Source organism: Bos indicus, chromosome 11, assembly GCF_029378745.1.
Source record: "Bos indicus isolate NIAB-ARS_2022 breed Sahiwal x Tharparkar chromosome 11, NIAB-ARS_B.indTharparkar_mat_pri_1.0, whole genome shotgun sequence".
Lineage (NCBI taxonomy): Eukaryota > Metazoa > Chordata > Mammalia > Artiodactyla > Bovidae > Bos > Bos indicus.
In genome coordinates this window covers 6,321,383-6,338,061 of record NC_091770.1, presented here as the reverse complement: position 1 = coordinate 6,338,061, position 16,679 = coordinate 6,321,383, and the positions used below count along the sequence as shown (strand labels likewise).

At 45.5% G+C, this 16,679-nt stretch overlaps 1 non-coding gene across 1 annotated transcript; it reads left to right on the top strand.

Annotated features, from left to right (window-relative positions):
• The first annotated feature begins 11,989 nt into the window (after window positions 1-11,989).
• On the top strand, window positions 11,990-12,062 carry TRNAE-UUC (transfer RNA glutamic acid (anticodon UUC)). Its single transcript has one exon. It is a non-coding gene; the product is annotated as a tRNA-Glu (tRNA).
• The last annotated feature ends 4,617 nt before the right edge of the window (window positions 12,063-16,679 follow it).

The following is a 16,679-nucleotide window of genomic DNA, read 5'->3' as shown; positions in this document are numbered from 1 at the left end:
GGTCAGGAACTGACCATGTTGGGAGCAGGTCTTAGGTAGAGGGGGATTCTCCCTAAGAGGTAGGTCGTTCTGTCTGCTTATATATGTGTTTGAACACTTCCCTGGTAAAGTGTGTTAAAAAAAGAAAAAAGACAGTATTGGTTAAAGCAAAAATATAGAACCCAGTGATGATCCTTAAACTTGCTCATGTTAAAGGAAAAATCAGAAGTGATACAGGTAAATGGTCAGAACAGCTATCATTAAAAATATCTACAAACAATAAATGCTGGAGAGGTCATGGAGAAAAGAGAATGTTCCTACACTTTTGGTGGGAATTTAAGTTTATGAGCTGGCTAGTTAGTTGTGGCTTTAAGGCATTCAGTCTGGGACTTTTCTTAAAAAGCAGACACAGGTAATAGCCAAGGCCTCTTTCCCACTGCAGAGTGTGGACGGCGCCAAGGAGCACCAGATTCTTGATTGGCAGAGCGATGGGGGACGTGGAGAAGAGCATCAGCCAGAACTCAGAGGTGGGAGAGGACATTCTAGAACAAAAGACATGCAGTTAAGATATGAAAGTGAATAGGTATTCACCAGGGAAAAGGATGGGAAAAGACTCCTGGGGTCAGAGATGCTCAAGAATGCAACTGAAAGGAAACTTTTTAGCTTCCCTTTGAATTGTCTTTGAGTATGTCTTGAGATCCTGAAGCCCAAGAAAATAAACTCCTTAGGGGGCCATGGATTATTTAATTTAGTGTTAGGAGACCTACCAGCCCCTTAGCAACAAGTGGGTAACTAGATGAACGACCTGTTACTCAGAAGGCTTTAGAGTCCTTGAAATGTGCATGTCTCCAGGGAAAAGGCCACCATTCTTTTGTTCAGACCATCGCCCCGTTTGCTTCTGGCCAGCCAGCAGTTTCTGCCGAGACCCGAGTATACAGACGTTGTATTATTCTAACGGCCTTTGCTCCTGTGTTGTCAGCTTTAAACACTTTCCTGCTATGCCCATTTTGATCATCTTGTGAACATTCTAAAATCGACACCTCTCTGGCCTCTTCCAGGGAGATGATTGATCCCCCTCCCCAGGCATGTTCCCATTTTAGAGGATGATCAGAGTTTGCAGGACCCCAAACTGACATCGCATTGTCTGGTTTTGGAGAAGGGCGATGATTCACAAAGGTTCAAAATGAGACATTTGTGACGCAAGAATTTAAATAGCAATATGCCAGATTCCAGCACTGAGCAACCAATTTATGGACCTTTCTCACACACAGGAGAGAAAGCAGCTAGAGAAACTCATATTTTTAATGAAATAAAAACAAAACTCCATGAAATAGAAAAAAAAACTAATTTAACCTAGAGGTTCCATCTGTGGATTTATATTGAAGGGGTGGCTGACACGTATCTATGCATGTGATATATTCCTAACATCTGATAGAGCGATGAACCAAGAAAGAAACAACGACAGAGATTTTAACACGTGCAGAACACGGACGATCATCTGGTTTCATACACCTGTCCTTCGTGGGCCCTCGTTTTATAGCAAAGACACTGAGACCAGGATGAGTCAAGTGGGTGCTGTAGTTCAGAGCGAAATGGAACTGGGGGTGACAGATACGTTTATTAGCTTGATGGTGACGATGGTGTCAAAGTGCACACCTATGTCACAACCTGTGTGTGTGTGCTCAGTCGCTCAGTCGTGTCCGACTCTTTGCAATCCATGGACTGTGGCCCGTCAGGCTCCTCTGTCCATGGGATTCTCCAGGCAAGAATACTGGAGTGGGTTGCCGTTTCCTCCTCCAGGGGATCTTCCCAACCCAGGGATCAAATCTGTGTCTTTTGCGTCTCCCGCATTGGCAGGCAGATTCTTTACCACTGCATCACCTGGGAAGCCCTATGTCACAACCTACCAAATGCATACTTTAAAAGTGTGCCGTTTACTGTCTGACAAATGTGCCTCGATAAAATTTTCTTTTTAAACAAGTAAAGGCAATAATAAAAATGTTTTTTGGGGGAAAACCACGACTGGATTGTAATCTTGAAAAATCCAGAATGTGACGCATGTGCTTCAGTGAATTAATTATCAAGGAAAACAAAGAGAGGGCTTCCCTGGTGGCTCAGTGGTGGAGAATCTGACTGCCAAGGCAGGAGACACGAGTTCAGCCCCTGGTCCAGGAAGACCCCACATGCCTAGGAGCAACTGTGCCCATGCATCACAACTGTTGAGCCTGGGGACTACAGCTGCTGAAGCCTGCACACCCAAGGGCCCACGCTCCAAAACAAGAGGAGACACCACAGTGAGAAGCCCGAGGACCACGACCGGAAAGCAGCCCCTGTTCGCCCCAGCTCGAGAAAAGCCCTCACGCGGCAGCAAAGACCCAGCGCAGCCAAAGATAAATAAACAAACAAAAATAAAAGCGAAGAGGGAAGAGGAACCCAGAAACCAAAAGAGATGTAAGGGACACAGCAATCAAACACAATCTGTAGGTTTATCTGGACCAAGGTTCAAACAACCCAGCTATAAAATAACATTTATGAGAATGTCAGGAAAGTTTATACAATGACAATATATCTGATGGTATTAAGGGGCTAATTTTTTTAAAACCGATAATTGCGTTGTGGTTTTGCTTAGAAAAAAGGAAACAGTGTTCATGTTTTAGATGTATAGACAATTATTTGTAGGTACACTATCAGGATGCTTGATATTAATATGTGCTTCAATATAATCTAGTGGAAGTATTTGAAATACCAAGGAATGATTAAAATTTTGGGTGTGAAAATGATATTCTGGGTACCTTTTTGAGTCTTTGTATTTGCGAGATGCATGATGAACTATCTACAGATGGGATGAAGTGATTTCTGGGATTTGCTTCAAAATAAACTGGGCAGTGGGGAGCTGGTGGGCATACAGATGGCGATCATCACTGACGCTGTGAGATGGGCACGTGAAGATCTCATCAGAGGTTCCTTTCTACTTCGGTGTGTATTTGACATTTTCCTGAGTATAATGCTTAGAAATCAAATCATGAAATTATGGATTTAAGTCTGGATTATGAATCGGCTTCAAGCCATTACTTGGATGGTTAATAGGGACCTGGGCATGCCTGCACACACAGATCATCAGCTGAAAGGGAAGATCCACACTTGCTTCTAGGATTGCGTGAGACTTTGGAAAGTCAGGTATACAGAGGACTGTCCAGAAAGCTATCAAGAAAAGAAACCCAGTGTCTCTGAAGACAGACTAAAGCCATGTAACTTCCACTACCATCAGAAGCCTTCACATACTGAAATTTAAACTGAAATAAACGTCCTGGTATTTAAAAACGAAAAAGATACCCACCACCACAATATGAAGCAAAAGTTATAAGAAGCTCGTAAATACTTTTGTTTCTGCTTTTTATACCTCAGTCAAAGGTGATGAGTTTCTTAAAAAAAAAAAACCAAAAACCCTTGAAGTTTGGATTTTCCAGTTTTGCATCACATCCTGCTTCAGGCCACCCTAAAACAAAACAAGAAATGAACAAACAAAACCCGCCATCCTTCCAATGCATTCTCTGAGGTCTGCAGCTTGAAGGCCACTGGTTTTCCCTTTGGCTCAGTTCTCGTGTTTGCCTCTTCTTTGCCAATATGTTTATCTTCCTCACTTTCAAACTGCATTTCCCGTCCAGAAACACTACCTCAAGCATTATATTTAGCACTTCGCACAGAATTCCTCCTGCTGCATCAGGAAACAGAGCCCTGTAAGTGGAGGGTGGGATCCCAGGGTCAAGGTGTTTCCTGGATAACAGCTCCATCTGAGCTCTGTCCAAACTTCCAACTCCCTTGCCGTCCACTGAACTCCCCTCCACGTTAGCACATGTGTGACGGTGAACACCCACCAGCAAGCGAGGAACTGATTTCGTGGGAGAGTTTCCACCCCCTGGGGAAATACCTCCATCTGTATTCTTGTAGATGGTGAATCTAAGCAGCATGTCACCTTGGTATGTGATCTTTCTCTGTTCAACTGCTTAGCTAGTTACTACCGTTCACCACTGGTTCACTTTAGGCAATGTTACAGAAGGGATGTACAGAAGAAGACCCTGATGGTGGCAAAGACTAAGGGCAGGAAGAGAAGGGGCAACAGTGATGAGATGGTTGGATGGCATCACCAACTCAATGGCCCTGAGTCTGAGCAAATTCCAGGAGATGGTGAAGGACAGGGAACCTGGCATGCTATAATCCACAGGACTGCAAAGAGTCAGACGTGACTCAGTGACTGAATGGCAGCAACAGAAGGGATGTTCTCTTCCCCTCTGGAGAACAGACCCAGTTGAATGGTAGGTGCAGCAGTCAAGTGATCAAAATATCAGGTTGGTCACTAATGAAAGCTAGGTTGGGGGATAAGGTGCAGGAGAGGAGCTCCCATTGACTCACTAAAATGCTCTCCATCTCAACTTTCACCCTTGTGCTCCCAGCCCCACAGCCTGGTTACAAAAAGCCCACATGCTGGGTCTGCAAGCACATCCTCTCAGCCGAGACTGTGCCTTACACTGGCCTGTGGCAGAGAGGGAAGATGAGAGACGGATACCTCTGTGCTTAGAGTCTTGTAATAGATTAGATCCTACCAGTGGAGAACATGGACCGATGACTGTCAGCAATGACTCGAGTAACCCGTGGGGGCTTGAGGGGTACACTCAAGGGTCTGTCACCTCACAGGTACTGGCAGGAGTGATATGAGCGCCCCTTTCTAGGCTTTCTTTTTCGGCTGCGCCACACAGCGTGTGGGATCGTAGTTCCCTGACCAGGGATCAAACCCATACCCCCTGCACTGGAAGCACAGAGTCTTAACCACTGGGCCACCAGAGAAGTCCCTGAGCATCCCTTTCTAGCAGATGAGTGTGTACTGGAGGTGGGGGAGGTGGGAGGTGGCAGTGATGGTTCAGGTTAAAGGAATGAAGAAAAGAAAACCGGGCATCAAGCTTCCCATCTTAGGGATCAGAAGACTAAAGAAGGGATAAGACCAAGAAGTGGTAGGTGTCAAATGAGTTATTGATTAGTCCAATTAACTAAGTGATAGTCTTTCATCTTACTGCTTTGCTGCCTGTATGCCTAATCAGATCCTCAGTGGTGAAGCAGAAGGTTAGTGGGAGTTGTTTTTCAAAAATGGAGCCAGAAGATAAAAAGGAAATCCAGTTTCTTGCTCAGAACCTAGGAGCAAAACTGACAGCTGACCCTATGATGGTCTTGGCAGTAAGCTGATACACATGAGAAATGACATGGTTTTGAGCAACCTCTTAATTCAACTCAAATGTTTGTGGTCTCACTCCAGCAGATGGAAAAGGAAGTGAAGTGCTTATGTACTGAAATCACTGTCATTATACCTAGAATTGTTATTCCTATTGTTTAGTCGCTCAGTCGTGTCCGACTCTTTGCAACCCCATGGACTACAGCCTACCAGGCTCCTCTGTCCATGGGATTTCCCAGGCAAGAATACTAGAGTGGGTTGCCATTTCCTTCTCCAGGGCGTCTTCCTGACCCAGGGATCAAATCCATGTCTCCTGCATTGCAGGCAGCGTCTTCACTACCAAGTTACCTAGGAAGCTTTATATGATAAGGGAAGAGGCACCCACACTCCACCCATGAGTGCTGTAAGACTTGGAAGATCCACCCAGGAGCCTTGAACCAATGAAGGATGGAGTAGAGTTTGTTTATAATCTATGTGTCAAGGAGTCCACGACGAGGCAGAACGCCAGCTGCAAACTATCCTTGCAGCTCATAGCTGTGGAACCAACCTCACTGTCCTTTTGGTTCAGAAAATGGGACAAATTGTGAATGAGCCATATACATGCATGGACTCATTCTTATCAAGTCTGCAGTATCATAGAGAATCACTGCAGGGCTTTTTCTAGCCTGGCAAGGGGAGTAGAGCATAGAAAATGAGCTTCTTTATTTTAAAAGTTAAATATCTCCGCCCTTGTCCATCATGCCTTTAAGTTGAGAAATATACAAAGAACAGGAAAGGAAGGGATGAACTAAGGAGGCATTAGCAACACCAACCAACCACAAATAGCTGGACAACTTGGTCCAAATTCCTGCTCTTGATGGAATTTTACTTAACAGATTCCTGTGGTCTCTAGTTCCCAGGATCCTGACATTAGGGTAGGGCTTCCCATGATGTATTTATCTACCCGTTCTCAAGGCGGAGACACAGTGAGGAGGAGAGGGCTGGGAAGGGAAAAGTTCCCTCCATCCAAGGCCACAGGGGGATGAGGCCCCATTTGGGGAAGTGCTTGTTTTACCCAGAGTCTTATTTGTCTCTGGTTTCCAAGAGCTGGAGAAAGAGAGGCAGAAGGAAGGAGAGAGAGAGAGAGAATTCCTCATGGCCGTGGAAGCAGAAGGCCCTGGGTTTGAGATGTTACCCCAGAAACAGGACAGGATGCCTCCCATCTTCACTTTGGTGGACACAGAGGAGAACGACTCTTCTGGGCAAAGGTCACTGCCCAATTTGGGCGCCAGCTGGTGCTTTGATTTTCATTCCCCACGAGAATGAAACAGCTCAGCCATGGACACTGCATACTGACCTCACTAAAAGGACTCAAAGACAGGACAGCAGTAAGTACTAGTGAGCCCTACAAGGAAGGCTTCGGGACAGAGGAAGTGCTTCAGCTGGACCCTTGGGGTATTTATGGAAGGATCACTTCTCTAAAGCTGTTTCCTCATCTTTAAAGTGAAGAAAGTGGGGGACGTCCCTGGAGGCCCAGTGGTTAGGATTTCAGCTTCCAGTGCAGGAGGGTGTGGGCTTGGTCCTTGGGCAGGGAGCTCTAAGGGGGCTTCTGCGACGGCTCAGCAGGTAAAGAACCCACCTGCAATGCAGGAGGTGCAGGAGACATAGGTTCCATCCCTGGGTCAGGAACATTCCCTGGAGGAGGAAATGGCAACCCACTCCAGTGTTCTTGCCTGGGAAATCCCAAGGACAGAGGAGATTGGTGGGCTGCAGTCCAAAGGGTCTCCAAGAGTCAGACACAACTGAGCGACTGAACAATGACAACAAGGTTACAACTCACGACTGTTCCCTGGCTTCGTCACTCTCAGGCCTCTAACTCTCAAGAGTTGCCACAAAGCTACAGAGGGCAGTAAAGAAGGACTCAGACCCTGGTGTCCACAAGGTGCTTTCAGAGCCCAGTTATCAGTTATTAGCTGGGGACTCCTGGTGGGTCACCTTCTCAACTCCATAATGTGGCCTGTAATAGTTAATGAAATAGTACATGACCAGGGACTGAACCACTGAAAAAGTGTGTTGCTTTTTTTTTTGGCTGCGCTGTGTCTTCACTGCTGCACATGGGCTTTCTCTAGTTGCTGTGCAGGGGCTTCTCACTGCTGTGACTTCTCTTGTTGCAGAGTGCAGACTCCAGACTGGCTGCTTCAGTAACTGCAGCTTGCGGGCTTAGTTGCTCTGCAGCATGTGTTACCTTCCTGGACCAGGGATCAAACTGTCCCTGCGTTGGCAGGTGGGTTCTTAACCACCGGACCACTAAAGTTCTGAGTAAGTGTTCTTGTTCGTCATCTTTTAAGGACACAGCCATGCTGGCCATTAAGTGGTCACCTTCTATCTCCCACTGAGGGATGCTGAAAAATGTGAAGTCATGAGTGTTAAAATATATAAACATCTTTCAACTAATACATTGGAGCTCCATCTACCCGTCTCTGCTGAGGATGGCTACACTGGGGAAATGTCTCCTGGGGAAGATTTTTTACCGTTTCATCAACTGAACCCCCTTAGGTGGCACTAGTAAAGAGCCCTCCTGCCAATGCAAGAGACTGAGAGGCTCAGGTTCAGTCCCTGGGTTGGGAAGGTCCCCTGGAGGATGACATGGCAACCTGCTCCAGCATTCTTGCCTGGAGAATTCCATGGACAGAGTCGCCTGGTAGGCTATAGCCCACATTAATGGGGCTGCAAAAGAGTCGGACGTGACTGAGCAACTAAATGCAAACACACACACACAGTGTAAAAATGGTCAAAGATGCGAACTGAAATTTCACTAAAGAAGTTAAACAAATGGCTAATAACAACATCATTAGTTATTAGAGGAAGGCAAGTTAAAACCACAATGAGATGATACTATTCACTCACTAGGATGATGTTAATAAAAAACCAAGTACCACAAAGATACTGAGAAACTGTATCCCTCATATGTTGCCACTGAGAATTGAAAATGGTGCTGACAGTTTGGAAAACAGTCTGGCATTTTCATAGAAAGTTAAATTTGCCACTTGATTCAACAATTCCACTCCTAGGAACCTACCCAAGAGAGAGGAAAACACATGCTCACACAAAGATGTACATGCAGATGTTCAGAGCAGTATTATTCTTAACAATGCCAAACTAGGAACAATCCAAATGCCCATTAACTGATAAATGGATAAACAAAACACAACAGAATATTAAGCAATAAAAAGGAAGAAACTACTAATACATCCTTTGACATACATGAACATCAAAAACACAGCTAAAACAGAATGAAAGAAGCCAGACACAAAGGCTAATTATTATGTGACTCCATTTGTATTATATGTCTAGAAAAGACAAATTTATGGAGGCAGAAAGCAGATTAGCTGTTGCCTATTTTGGGGGCTCCAAAATCACTGCAGATGGTGACTGCAGCCATGAAATTAAAAGACGTGTACTCCTTGGAAGGAAAGTTATGACCAACCTAGACAGCATATTCAAAAGCAGAGATATTACTTTGCCAACAAAGGTTCGTCTAGCCAAGGCTATGGTTTTTCCAGTGGTCATGTATGGATGTGAGAGTTGGACTGTGAAGAAAGCTGAGCGCCGAAGAATTGATGCTTTTGAACTGTGTTGTTGGAGAAGACTCTTAAGAGTCCCTTGGACTGCAAGGAGACCCAACCAGTCCATTCTGAAGGAGATCAGCCCTGGGATTTCTTTGGATGGAATGATGCTGAAGCTGAAACTCCAGTACTTTGGCCACCTCAGGCAAAGAGTTGACTCATTGAAGGGGACTCTGATGCTGGGAGGGATTGGGGGCAGGAGGAGAAGGGGACGACAGAGGATGAGATGGCTGGATGGCATCACTGACTCGATGAGCTTGAGTTTGAGTGAACTCCGGGAAATGGTGATGGACAGGGAGGCCTGGTATGCTGCAATTCATGTGGTCGCAAAGAGTTGGACACGACTGAGCCACTGAACTGAACTGAACTGAATTAACCTAATCAAGTGCAAACGGGTATGAGGGAACTTCTTGGGCTGATGGAAATGTTCTAAAATTGGACTGTGGTGATTGTCAGACAACTCCATAAATTTGTTAAAGATCATTGAACTGTACACTTATGATGAGTGAATGTAAAGGTATACAGGTCATGCCTCAACAAGATAGTTTAAAAATTTGAAAACATGAAACAGAGCGATTTAAAAATCCAACTGTAATCCAATTGACTCTATTTTTTTATGAAACATTTCTGCTGCTGAAGTGAATTTAGAATTTGGAATGAGTATGCAAATCTAATTTATAGATCTCCAAGAAGCCCAGTTTTAGGTACACAATGATATTTAAAGATATAAATATTCAGTAAACTCTGTTGTCTCAATAGCAATTTACTATTTGCTATGCTTTGTTCGGTGCAAGCTGCGGCCCTTCTCAGGGGGTATTACTGTTCGATCTAAGTAATAATTAATTAAGAGCTCAACTCTGAGCTAGAAGCTAGCAGAAAGGCAAAGAAAGCCAAACACATGTCCCCCAAATGGCTTTGATTCTTCTAGCAAGTTTCCTAATTACCACTAATACCAACAGGTGCCGTGGGCTGGAAAATACTCACTTCCTGTCAAGAACAGCAATAAAATAGTTGCCCAGAAAAAGGAAAAACCCGTTAATCCTTATGTACTGGCAGTTGAAATGTGTGAGTATAAAAATCAGCTCATGCAATGAATCAACACTGATCATCATGACCACATAGGGAGGATGTTAGGGACTACCGAAATAACAAAATGAGGCGACTTCCCAGGAGGGCCAGTGGTTAGGGCTCTGTGCTTCCACTGCAAGGGGCACAGTTTTGATCCCCAGCTGGGGAACTAAGATCCTACAAGCCTCACAGCCAAAAAATAAATAAATAAATACAATTTTTTTAAAAATGAAGAAAATGACTTGGGGGACAGATTTGCACTATCAGATATCAAGGTCATTTTGGAACACTAGTAAATTGGCATTTCAATAGAATAGACCAGGGAAACCAGAAACCAAAACATAACCACGTGATATTGTATCACAATGTAACAGAAAAGCAATATATTATACTATAACAATGAAATGAAGCATACCAAAAACTCAGGTAGAAAACAACTGAAAGTAAGTTCAGTAATTTTTTTCTATAAATGTCCAGATAGTAAATATTTGATGCTTTGTAGATCATATCAAACACTATAAAAAATGAAACGGCAGGCCACAAAACAGAAGTAAATATTTGTAACCTATATAACCAGTAAAGGATTAGAATGCAGAATATGTTACAAGTACTGACAAATCAACAAGAAAAAGACAAATGCGACAGAAAAATGGACAAAGAGTGCAACAGTCTCTCCCCAGAAAAGGGAACCGCAAATGACCAACGATCGTAAGAAGAGACGATCAACGCCGTTAGTAACCAGGGAAATGGAAAATCAAGCCATAGCAAGATATCATTTTGTCCCTAGTTGATTGGCAGATGTAGAAAAGAATGTGAAATAAGCAGAACAATTATACGTGCTGGTAGAGGTATAAATTGGTTAAAAAGAAAGTACAGTAAGATACCTTTTACATAAATTTAGCATACATTCCTAGGTTTCTTATTGTTTCTGGTACTTCCCCAAGGCTCAGAAATTTGCCAGGGTCGCACAGCTAGTGAGAGATTCTAAATCCTTTATTCCTTCCACTTGACCTTCATAAACATAAACACACACACACCCTGGAATCTTTCTCCAGGACTCCCAATCTCTTCCCCACCAAACTTCCCAAACTCTCTGCATCTGGGTCTTCCATTGGCCGGATGCACTGGTCACCTGTCTTGTTGTGGTTTAGTTGCTCAGTCATGTCCGACTCTTTGCAACCCCGTGGACTATAGCCTGCCAGGCTCCTCTGTCCATGGGATTCTCCGGGCAAGAATGCAGGATTGGGTTGCCATTCCCTTCTCCAGGGGATCTTCCCAACCCAGGGATCAAACCCACATCTCCCGCATTGCAGGCGGATTCTTTATCATCTGAGCCACCAGGGAAGCCCCACTTGCCTTGGTATCTCTCTAGATACAGACTTCCCCCTTTCTTTAATCACATATCACCACACAGTCTGAGCTCCAAACTTTGGGCTTCCAGTGTCAGCAGGGAGAAGGCACTCGGTATATATTTGTCAGCTGACCTGTCAGTATGTTCCCTGATGCCATTATGGAAGAGAGCGCTGGACTTGGCCACTTCCAACAGTTCTACATGAAATATCAAGTTCCTTGCCTTCCCACGTTCATGTTCAGGTGCTCTGATCCCTCCTGGTCAGCAGAAGGTCCTGAAGGTCAGCCTGGGTCTTGAAGCCTCAAAGCAGACCACACATCAGGCAGCCCAGAGACAATTTTCTTGTGAGCTTCAGTATAAACAGCACAAGTGCCCAACACAAACCCTTTTTGTCACTCAGAAGAGCCCCTCCCCCTCCACAGAAGACCAGGTGGCTTCTTTTCAAATATGCTAGTTGCCCAGCTTCCAAATTTTCAGCCCGATTTTTGCCTGACTTGAAAATAAAGCCTTGACACTACGGGCTTGAATGGGAATGCTGGCATCACTGAGCATTGAGAACCAACCACTACTCCAGGAAAGGAAACACATGGAGAGGCAGCAGGTGGAGTCCCAACCTGCGCACAGTAGGGCCACCTCTTTCCAGCCTGGCCATCTCGTGGCTACACAGACCCAGGTTCTGACCTGATGTCCACACTGTGGGCTTGCGGAAATGACATCCCATCTTCTTCTTGCTCTCTCTGGATAAACTGGAGCTAGTTTGGGAATTCCTTGGTGGCCCAGTGGTTAAGACTTGGCACTTTCACTGCCAAGGGCACAGGTTCAATCCCTGGTCAGGGAACTAAGATCCCATAAGCCACATAGTATGACCAAAAAAAAAAAAAGAAGCGAATTTAGTTTTGCCTCTTTCAGTTATGTTGGAGGGAGAGTCTGGACCCTGAGCTTGGGAGGAACCACTTCTGAAGTTCCACATAAGGCACATGCGTGTGGACCCAGGTCTGGATCCTGCCTACTTAACGTGCAATTTCTCTCTTGCCAGCCATTCTGAAAGGAGTGCACTCTGCACTTAAGACCACTTGTCCTGGGTGATGCTGAGAGCTGCCTCCCTAATCTGAGATCTGGGCCCTGATTCAAACATTAACAGCTCCGTCTGGATAGTAGCCTTAATGCGCTGTGTTGGTGGAGGCGGCTCCTCTGATTCTCACAGGAATGAGTGAGATACTTTTCCATGTTTTCATCTCCTTGGATGGAAATTTACCAGTGAGGTTGATGTGATTGTCCTTATTTTAGAAATGAGGATACTGAGCCTCAGAGAGGTTAAATCACCGTCATGAATTGACCCCAACTACGGTGTCAATTAAAAATCTAAGATCATGGCATCTGGCCCCATCACTTCATGGCAAATAGATGGGAAAACAAGGGAAACAACGGAACGTTTTATTTTCTTAGGCTGCAAAATCACTGCAGATGTTAACTTCAGCCATGAAATTCAAAGAGGCTTGCTCCTTGCGAGAAAAGCTATGACACACCTAGATAGAATATTAAAAAGCAGAGGCATCACTTTGCCAACAAAAATCCATATAGTCAAAGCTATGATTTTTCCAGTAGTCATGTGAGAGTTGGATCATGAAGATGGCTGAGCACCAAAGAAATCACGCTTTCAAACTATGGTGCTAGAGAAGACTCTTGAGAGTCCCTTAGACAGCAAGGAAATCAAACCAAAGTCAGTTCTAAAGGAAATGAATCCTCAATGTTCATTGGAAGGACTGATGCTGAAGCTGAAGCTCCAATACTTTGGCCACCTTATGCAAAGAGCTGAGTCAGTGGAAAAGATCCTGATGCTGGGAAAGACTGAGGGCAAGAGGAGAAGGGGACAACAGAGGGCAAGCTGGTTGATGGCATCACTGACTCAATGGACATGAGTTTGAGCAAACTCCAGTAGATGGTGAAGAACAGGAAAGCCTGGCATGCTGCAGTCAGTGAGGTCGCAAAGAGTCGGACACAACTGAGCAACTGAACAACGACAAAGTGTTAATAAGTGAAAGAGATAAGATTCAAAACCAACAGTGAGGGACTTCCCTGGTGGTCCAGTGGCTAAGACTCCATGTTCCCAATGCAGGGGTCTGGGTTTGATCCCTGGTCAGGGAACTAGATCCCACATGCTGCAACTAAGACCTTGGGCATACAAATAAATATTTTTTTTAAGTATTATGGGAGGGGATTCAGGACACACTGCTCCCAGTCATGGCACCTTGGCATCATGAATGCTTCCAGCTGCAGGCGTTTGAGCGAACGGCAGGTGCAGGAAGGTCACTACTCTTTTCCCTGACTCTTCTCCCTTGAGACGGGCCATAAATACCTCAAGAGGGGTGCCCTCTGCAAACCCCAAGGAAGGGGGCAGCCTTATTTCCAAAGACAAAGGGACACCAAAAAGAACCCAAGAGAACAGGCCTGGCTGAGTTTCAACCAGTTTACAACACTTATTTGCCCTGCTTGACCTCCCCTATTAGATGATAAAGAATCTGCCTGCATTGTGGGAGACCCGGTTTTGATTCCTGGGTCAGGAAGATCCCCTGGAGAAGCGAATGGCAACCCACTCCAGTATTCTTTCCTGGAGAATTCTATGGACAGAGGAGCCTGGCGGGCTACAGTCCATGGGGTCACAAAGAGAGAAACACAACTGAGTGACTAACACTTTCACTTTTATTTCTACACGTCTGCCCGCTCCTCACCAAACCCAGCAGAGAAGCACTCAGGTCTGACTGTTTCTCCATGTCTTCTTCCCCTTGTGAGGGCTCCCATGTCATGCATAAATGTGAGAGTGGAACATTTCCTGCCATATCAGTAAACAAGGATGTCGCAGTCATGAGCGATTACAGACCTCCAGTGTGAACTGGTGAGCCCCGAGGAAACTCAGGAGCTGAAAACAAGACAGTGGCCCCAGATTGCTGAGGTGTATATCAAAAGAATGATTTCAGTGAGCCCAGACTCCTGCATCTTCCCATACATAGAAAAGTGCTGAATTCTTTAACTTGGGATATCTGGTTTTCTTTAGTTAAGAATACTCTTTTGAGGTTCAGACTACCAGCCCTTTTTTGCAAAATTTCTATATAACCTGGCTCCCCTCACCTCTTTGGAGAGTTTTCTCAGGGTCTACTTGACATGCTGTCTGCTGGACAGCATCTGAATTGTCTCCTGAAAATTTCCACCAAATAAAACATAACTCTCAATTTTAAAGTTGTGACTATTCTTTTAAAAGATGTATTTTACTATTTATTTTATTTTTTGACTGTGGTGAGTCTTCACTGCGGCACCTGGGCTTTCTCTAGTTGTGGTGAGTAGGGGTTATTCTCTAGTTGCAGTGTGTGAATATTTTTTAAATCAACAGATGTGTATGCTTTTCTCCTGTTAATTTGTCTTTGTCAGTTTGATTTTCAGACCCAGCCAGGGACCCTAAGAGAGTTCAGAAATACTTTTTCCTTCTCTACAGATGCCACACTGTCCCACCCTCGCTACTCAGAGTGGCGTTCATGGACCAGCAGCATCCTCATCAGGGAATGGCCACCCACTCCAGTGTTCTTGCCTGGAGAATCCGCGTGGACAGAGGAGCCTGGTGGGCTACAGTCCATGGGGTCACAAAGAGTTGGGCATGACTGAGCAGTTAACATTTACTTATTAAACTTTAATATCCATATTAGACGTCATGCCATCCAGAGTTGGAGAAACATTAAACAGAATTTTGCAAACAGAAACCACCCCGGCTGGTTCAAGGAATTCATGACTGAATTCCTTTCTTACAAAAGAAGGAATTCCTTTCTCACAAAAGCAAAAGTACTCCTTCCCCATCTACAGCTCTGGTGCTGACCTCTGGGGAAAGATGGTGACCTGAACACCTACCTCTGATTCTCGACTTTCCTGAAACCCTTCTGAACACGGGGAAAAGATCACAAGGTTTTGGATGCTGGAAAGCATGTCAAAGCCAAACCCGGCAGTACAAAGACCAAAGATTCTCCACCATTGACATTACAACACCCTCAAAATGCCCAGGAAAAGACTGGTCAGGCACTTCTCCGGGGCGGGGAGGGTTACAGGGTGTTGGATAAGGGATTAGGTCTGCAGGTTAGGGTTCCAGGAGCCACGGGAGAGGGGGTGCTGCCCTACTGCGGCCCCCAGTGGGCACAACACATGTCATTTCCCCACCGCTCAGTGCAGGATCCCTCTTAAGTTTGCTGATGGTCCCATCTGCTTTGTCCATAGACTAGACCTCCGGTTTCCTTACGGAACTGGAGAGGCCGTTGGAATACGGGGGACCCGCAGAACTCCAAAACGTATGGCAAATCCATCTCTTTCTCTCCATGCCCACAACTACTGCCCTAGTTTCGGCTGCCATCACCTCCTGCCTCCTGACTGCCCATCCTACTTCATTCCCATTCTCCAGGGTCAGGCCCCTGTGTCACACCCTCTGGTTGTTTCCCACTGCCTCTTGGATAAAACAAAATCTTTCACCTGGCCTCCCAGGCCCAGGCTGACCCATCCCTTCCTCCAGCCTCTGGTTCGTCTTCCAGCCACCTGGTTACTCCTTCCCCCTTCTGCCCCTGGGCCTCTGCTCACAGCATCCTTCCTTCCATCCATCCTTGGTATTACAGGCTGAATGTTTGTAACCTTCCCAAAATCCACATGTTGAAGCCCCAGTCCCTAGGGTGACTGTATTTGGAGACAAGGCTATTATGAAGGTTATTAAAGTTACATGAGGTGAGATCATAAGGATGGGACGCTGATCCAATAGAATTCATGTCCATATAAAAAGAAAACACCACAGGCCACCAGGGTTCCCCCACCCCACCAGGTGAGGACACAGCAGGAAGACAGCCAGCCATCTATACCATGTACAGACTAGGAAAGGAGCCTTATCAAAAGCCAGATTGGCTAGAGCTCTCATCTCAAGAAAGCTGAGAAACAAATGTCTGTTGTCTATTCTGTTACGGTAGGGCTTCCCAGATGGCTTAGCAGTAATGAATCTGCCTGGCATGCAGGAGATGTGGGTTTGATCCCTGGGTCAGGAAGATGCCCTGGAGAAGGAAATGGCTCCCCACCCCAGTATTCTTGGCTGGGAAATCCCATGGACAAAGGAACCTGGCAGGCTACAGTCCATGGTGTCGCAAGAGTCGGATATGACTGAGTGACTGAGCACACACACACACACACACACACACACACACATACACTCACACGCACGCGCGCGCGCGCACACACACACACACACACACATATACTCACATGCACGCGCGCGCGCACACACACACACATTCTGTTATGGCAGCTCTAGCTGACAAATATACTCAATTAACCTCTATGCTTCAGCTCTCTACTTAAAGCACTTCTGATTCCCCACTCCTGTGCCACACTCCCATTTGGACAGGACCCCTGATTCTTAGTGTTGCAGCAGTGGTATTCTCCT